Source organism: Mus pahari, chromosome 15, assembly GCF_900095145.1.
Source record: "Mus pahari chromosome 15, PAHARI_EIJ_v1.1, whole genome shotgun sequence".
In the NCBI taxonomy this organism is placed as follows: Eukaryota; Metazoa; Chordata; class Mammalia; order Rodentia; family Muridae; genus Mus; species Mus pahari.
In genome coordinates, this window is record NC_034604.1 from 77,052,007 (window position 1) to 77,058,204 (window position 6,198).

Consider the following 6,198-nt stretch of genomic DNA (forward strand, 5'->3'; position numbering starts at 1 on the left):
TACTATCGAATTGTTCTGGTATTGCTTGAGCACACTGAAGACGTTTGCTTATGCATCCGACCACATCAGCGAATGAACGCCACTGAGCGCAGAGAGCCAAGGAAGCAAAGCCCTCTCTTCTTAGGTTCTGCCAGGAAAAGCTGTTTCCCTCCATGTAGGTGCTAAGACAGCCTCATGACAGGAAGGGAACTACAAACAGCCTGGGATTTGCTCAAATTAGGGCAATGTGTTGATACCAGAAGTTCCCTGTGATGGTGGAGCTTCAGGGGGATCGGATACTAGTCAAGGGCCCACTAACACTGAAAGCAGGATTGAGTAAAACACACATCAGGGTTCCTGGAAGACACTGCTGAGAATGAAACCCCACGACCATTCTTAGAAAAAAAGCTTCTGAGAATTGGAGGCTGAGAAATGATACTTAGTAGAGACATGGTATGCCACACAACAGAAGAGCAGCAACCACTGTGATGTCAAATGTTCAATTACATCATGGTGCTTGCTTTTCACAGAAAGTATTAGTCAGGAAGGTGAGGACGGTTCTAGGCTGGAGGTTTATACTATGCTTATGTTATCACTCACAGGGAAAGGCAGCAAGCAAGGCTGGACACTGAGCTACGTGTGTGCCTTTTCATGCACTCCTAAGAGAGGCTGGATCAGGACCTGCGTGTCATGGGGCAGTGAAGGAAAATAACATGAAGAACAGGATTTCAGAGACAGGGAAAGGGCGTCTTCTCCCACTGACAGAATAATAAATGTGAAAAAAAAAGTTGTTCTATGCCAAGACTAAAATACTAGAAAGAAAAACATCAAAAACTGCAATGCCTGACTCTTTTTATTTTTTATTTTTTATTTTTTTATTTTTTGGTTTTTTTATTTTTTTGGTTTTTCGAGACAGGGTTTCTCTGTATAGACCAGGCTGTCCTTGAACTCAGAAATCCGCCTGCCTCTGCCTCCCGAGTGCTGGGATTAAAGGCGTGCGCCACCCCACCCGGCTTTCTATTTTCTAAAAATATTTCAAAATTTATATACAAAAAAAAAAAAAAATCAACACCATGAGAATGGGTGGTAGAGAACAGGAAGTACAGAAATTTCCTAGCTAACTTAAGAATGATTTGGGCTACAGCATGGCCAAAGAGTTGTTAAGCAAATCTTTGAGCTTAGACAGAATATGCATAAGCTAGATGACATACATACACATACTTCACTTCTCTTATATTGTGCTGATTACCAAATCTGTTTTGCCCTATTGCTAATTAACAATGAAAGAGGCGAAAAGCACCCATGTGTACCACACTGCCACTGGCCTAGCGAGCAGGACACAGCCACCCGAGTCCCCGAGGAAACGCTGTGGCTAAAATGGTGTGATTTCCCAGGCTCACATGCTAAAGGCTGCTTCCCAGCTGACTGGCATTCTGGAAGGTGCTGTACACTTTAGGCCTGCTCAGAGGAACTGGGTCCCTTGTGGCATGCACTAAGAGTGGCTCCCCCTTGCTCTGTCACCTTCCCATCCCCCTTCTCTGCTTCCTAATCTCTAAGAGCTGAACACCTGTATGTGACGCATGATGTCTGTCCTGGTGTGCAATGGTCTGTGCCTCCTCAAGCAAGGTCCAAAGCAACACATCCGGCTAACCTTGGAGATTTAACTCTCCGAAACTATGGGCTAAAATTTTTCTTCCTGCTAAATAGCTTCTTTCAATTATTTTGTACACTTTACATAGAATTTCTAAGTAACAGTCTAGTATGTGGTTATGGTTTCTGTTTGGAAAGCCCTTTTGTATTCAAGTACGCTAAACAGTACTTATCACATGGCAAGCTTCCATCACAGTATGCATACAGAGGCAAGGGCTGCAGAACCACTTAAATGTACAGACACCCATGGGACCAGGCTAAAGGAAGCCTGACAACAGGTATATCACCTTCTGTGCTAGTGAAAATGAAGAAGAGCATTTTCTGAATTGTGTAGATAGCTGGTGAATTATTTCAAAGTATTTCTGTAGTTTTGTAGATCTCCAATTTATTTTCGACAGCAGCAAGATATCTGCTAAACTCATCATTTTTTATTGATGCTGAAGAAAACAAATGCACAGCTATCACTGCATTTCATTAGTGCTGGGCTGGTTATGGTTATATAAATATTATCATCTACCTACCTACCTACCTACCTACCTACCTACCTACCTACCTACCTACCTATCTACACAGATAGATCACACACACACACACACACACACACACACACACACACAGAGAGAGAGAGAGAGAGAGAGAGAGAGAGAGAGAGAGAGAGAGAGAGAGAGATAGGATAATAATGACTCCTGGCTAACACAGGCGGTGTCTGTTTTAATGAAAGTCTGAAGCTTATTGAGGTGATAGTTGCTGGTGAATACACCAAACTCCACAAAATTTTCCAGCTTCAGTGAACAGAGGGCATGTGTACAATCTCTGGGTTAAGATTACAGGACAGGCATGTCCCTGTCACTAGGAAGACACATACTAACAGGGCTAACGACCTGCTATCCTCATGTGAGTGAGTAATGAGCTCTTACCGAGTTTGTCACTCAGATGTCACTCTGGCTGATGTGCACGCAGGCTGACTATCACGTATGTGCTGCTCCTCTTCCCTGTAGACTGGTTGTCTACACCATGCCACCATGGACACAAGCATGCAAGATGCCCTCTGATCACCCCTGCTAAGACCACAAAGCAAGCACCCTGAGGACAGAGGAGGCACTGAATGAGGGGGCCTTTTTGTCCTTGAGTAGTACTCCTCTGGTCTGGACTGCCATCTCTGAATTCCTCTCCTTTGCCACAAGAACGTTTACATGCCAAAAAGCTAAGAATTAAAGGTAAGAGTGAAATCATCAGAACCCTGAATTTCATCTTGACAGGATGGCAGGTGTCAAGCACACAGTTTCACCAGGATCCTAGAGTGGGTCAAAGCTATCTGTCTACAGGTTTAGGTTTGGACTCAGGGTCTTCTGAATGAGCACAGAGGAAGGAAAGAAGGAAGGAAGGAAGGAAGGACAAAGGGGCATGGCACATGCACCCAGGACCTGGCCCACTGTAGGAAGCAGCCATCACCGGAGACAAGCCATTAAACAATGACGGTGCCTGCCTTCTCTAAGCTTAGACACTACAACTCCAGTTACAGTGAACTCCATGGCAGGAGCAGGAAGGGAAGGTTTCTTTACATGGCTCCTAAGGCTCCTAAGGTCCCTGAGGAGCTGCCAGGACCAAAACTCCAAATACACTTTTGATAAGAACGATGTTATTGTAAGAGTTTTCTAAAACTGCTAGGTGGTGGTAGTAGACGCCTTTTGTCCTAGCACTTAAGGCAGGTGGATCTCTGAGTTAGAGGCCAGACTGTTCTACAGAATGAGTTCCAGAACAGTCCAGGCTAAACAGAGAAATGCCTGTCTCAGGCAAAAAAGATATTAAAAATTAACTCTGAAAACTCCATGCACACATACAATGCATTCTGAGCATACTCTCTCCCACTACCTCTGGGTCTACTACTTCACCCAAATAGCCTCCTCCTCTTCCAACTTTAGATCCTTTAAACATTTTAAAACATTAATTAACTGCATGGATGTCCCATGCTACAATGTGTGTCTCTGTGTGTGCGTGCATGTGTGTATCTGTAAGTCAGAGGAGGACTTCTCTCCTTCTACCATGTTCAACTTGTCCATCCAAGTAATCAAACTCAGGCTCTCAAATATGCCAGCAAGCACTGTGACCTCCCTGGGCACTTGACTGAAACCACCTAACCCACTGAGTGTAACTTGTAGCTGTCCATATATGCATGAGTATGATACACACTTGAAGAAAATGTATTCTCCCTTCACTAGAGGCTATGATGTACTAAGAATGTAAGTTAGATATGGTGTCTACTGCTGTAAGAAAACATCATAACCCAAAGAGGTTTATTTCATGTTTACTTCTACACCACAGACCATCATCAAAGCTAGTCAGAGCAGAAACCTGGAGGCGTGAGTTCAGGTCATGGAGGGATGCTGTATACTGTACTGCTCCCTATGGCTTGCTCAGGCCACTTCCTGATAAACCGCAGGACAATCTGTGCAGGTATGGCACCACCCACAATGGATAGGACCCTCCTACATCAATCACTAATTGAGAAAAATACCCTACAGGCTGGACTAAAGGTCAATCAATTGTGCTTCCCTTTTCTCAGATAACACTAGCTTGAATCAAGTTGACAAACAAACAAATGAACAAAAGCCAGGACAATGAATCCTTGCCATTCTAAACCAAGCAGTCCTATTAAACACAGCCTTCCCTCTCTTGCTTATTCCCAAAATGCCATGTTCATCTTAACACCACAATATAAAACATGGTATATCTTCAAAAGCTCCTTGGTCTTTAAAAATTAAAATACTTTAAATGTTCAGTCTGTGTAAGACATGGAAAGCCTCCCTCAAAGTTCAAACCCTCTCTAAAATGTCCAATGTCTCTCTAAATGCCCAACATCTCTCTAAAATGTCCAGTCTTTTTAAAGTACCAAAGACTTTAAAAGGTCAGTTGCTCACCTGTGACCTCCTGTAAAATCAGAAACTCATGTTAAATTCATTTTTAATTCAAGTAGGAAAACTGGGACACTGTCAAAAACCAAATCATAGCAAACCAAAGCCTAACTCTAAATATCCCCAAGTCCAATCTGGCTTTCACTTATGATCTTGTGGGTTCCAAGGGGTGTGGGAGCCAAATTCCGCTGATTCTGCTCTTCACAGCACATACAGCTTAGTCTGCTGGGCACCACAGCTCCTGCTGCCCTTGGTGTCATCACTTGGTATCAACATCTTCACAGTCCCAGGGTTCTGCTGCAACTGGGCTGCACCTTTACCAACTTCCTCTTCCTGTACGTGTTCAGGGAGCTGTCAAAATGTTCCAAACTTCAATCCTGGGCCTTCTCCTATATCTGTTACAGGAACAGATGCTGGATGTTTCTTATAGTAAAAGGTGAGGGATTTTAAGTTTATAGCTCATGCCATGGAAGAAATTAAGTGAAGCAATATAAAGTTTTGAAAATTATACTTAAGAAATCACCACCATCAAATGAAGAGGGAGGGCTTAGAGGTAACGACTAATCTCAGAGACGCAAAAAGGACTTCTGACAAACCAGAAACTTCACAATGAATTCCAGATACATAGCATCAAACACCTCAAAAATTGCACAAGTACTTAAAAATTATTTAAATATAGGAACTAAATATTTAAGGAGTGAACCTAACTATATAACAATTCAGTATGAAACTGACCTAAATTACCCGAAAGAAAGTATTCAAAATGAAAAAAGTTTGGAGTGGAGATGGTGCATTCATATATATGAAATATAAGGAAGTATAATCCATGTAGAATGTGTGTGTGTGTGTGTGTGTGTGTGTGTTTGTTAATTTGCATATATATAAAATTATTATTTTAAAATTACATATTCCTTGGGACTACTGCTTTTCAAAATTATGGTTATAAAATGAACACACACACACACACACACACACACACTCTCTCTCTCTCTCTCTTTACATGCAACAAATCTAGATTATTCTATCTGAACCCTTGAGAGTATGTTAATCCCCTCTCTCCTTCAGTGTGAGAGTCAGTACACTGTGAATCCCAAAGTGATGTTGCAAGCAGGTATTCCACCTCTGAGCACACATGTGCAGTGATGTCAACTGCCGCTGCTGCATTTTCATTGGCTCTCTAGCACAATGTAAGTGCCACATATAGTCAGTCACTCTACTCTCCACACTCTTCCACAGCATACTAGCAACAAAATACAACATCACTATACACAGAATCTGCTACTTGGAAAAATACTGATTTAGAGAAAGAAAAAGTCTCTTCCTTTTATTCAGACATAAACTAAAAGTTATATATAACGAAGACTGGAACCATAAAGTCAAATATAGATTTCAGCACACAAATACTGCAAAATTCTACAAATCAAAAAAAATATATAAGGAAATGCATTAGAAATAATATATAAAGCTTCCATAAAGGTACCCCCCCAAAAGTTCTGTTCTCAAGAGGCCAGCAGATGCTAAGAAATATTATGAATACAAAAGTAGGGTGGTGAGGGGAGGCTCCTTCTCCAGGTGGCCAGAGAAGCTCTGCTCACTGCAGGAGGTGAGGGGGATCCTTACTCAGAAGCCCAGGGAAGCACTGCACACTGCAGGAGGT

General features: G+C 42.3%; 1 protein-coding gene across 3 annotated transcripts in view; it reads right to left on the bottom strand.

Moving 5' to 3' along the window:
• Znf407 (zinc finger protein 407) overlaps positions 1–6,198 on the bottom strand; it is a 403,561-nt gene that overhangs the window by 109,677 nt on the left and 287,686 nt on the right. The window lies entirely within an intron of this gene.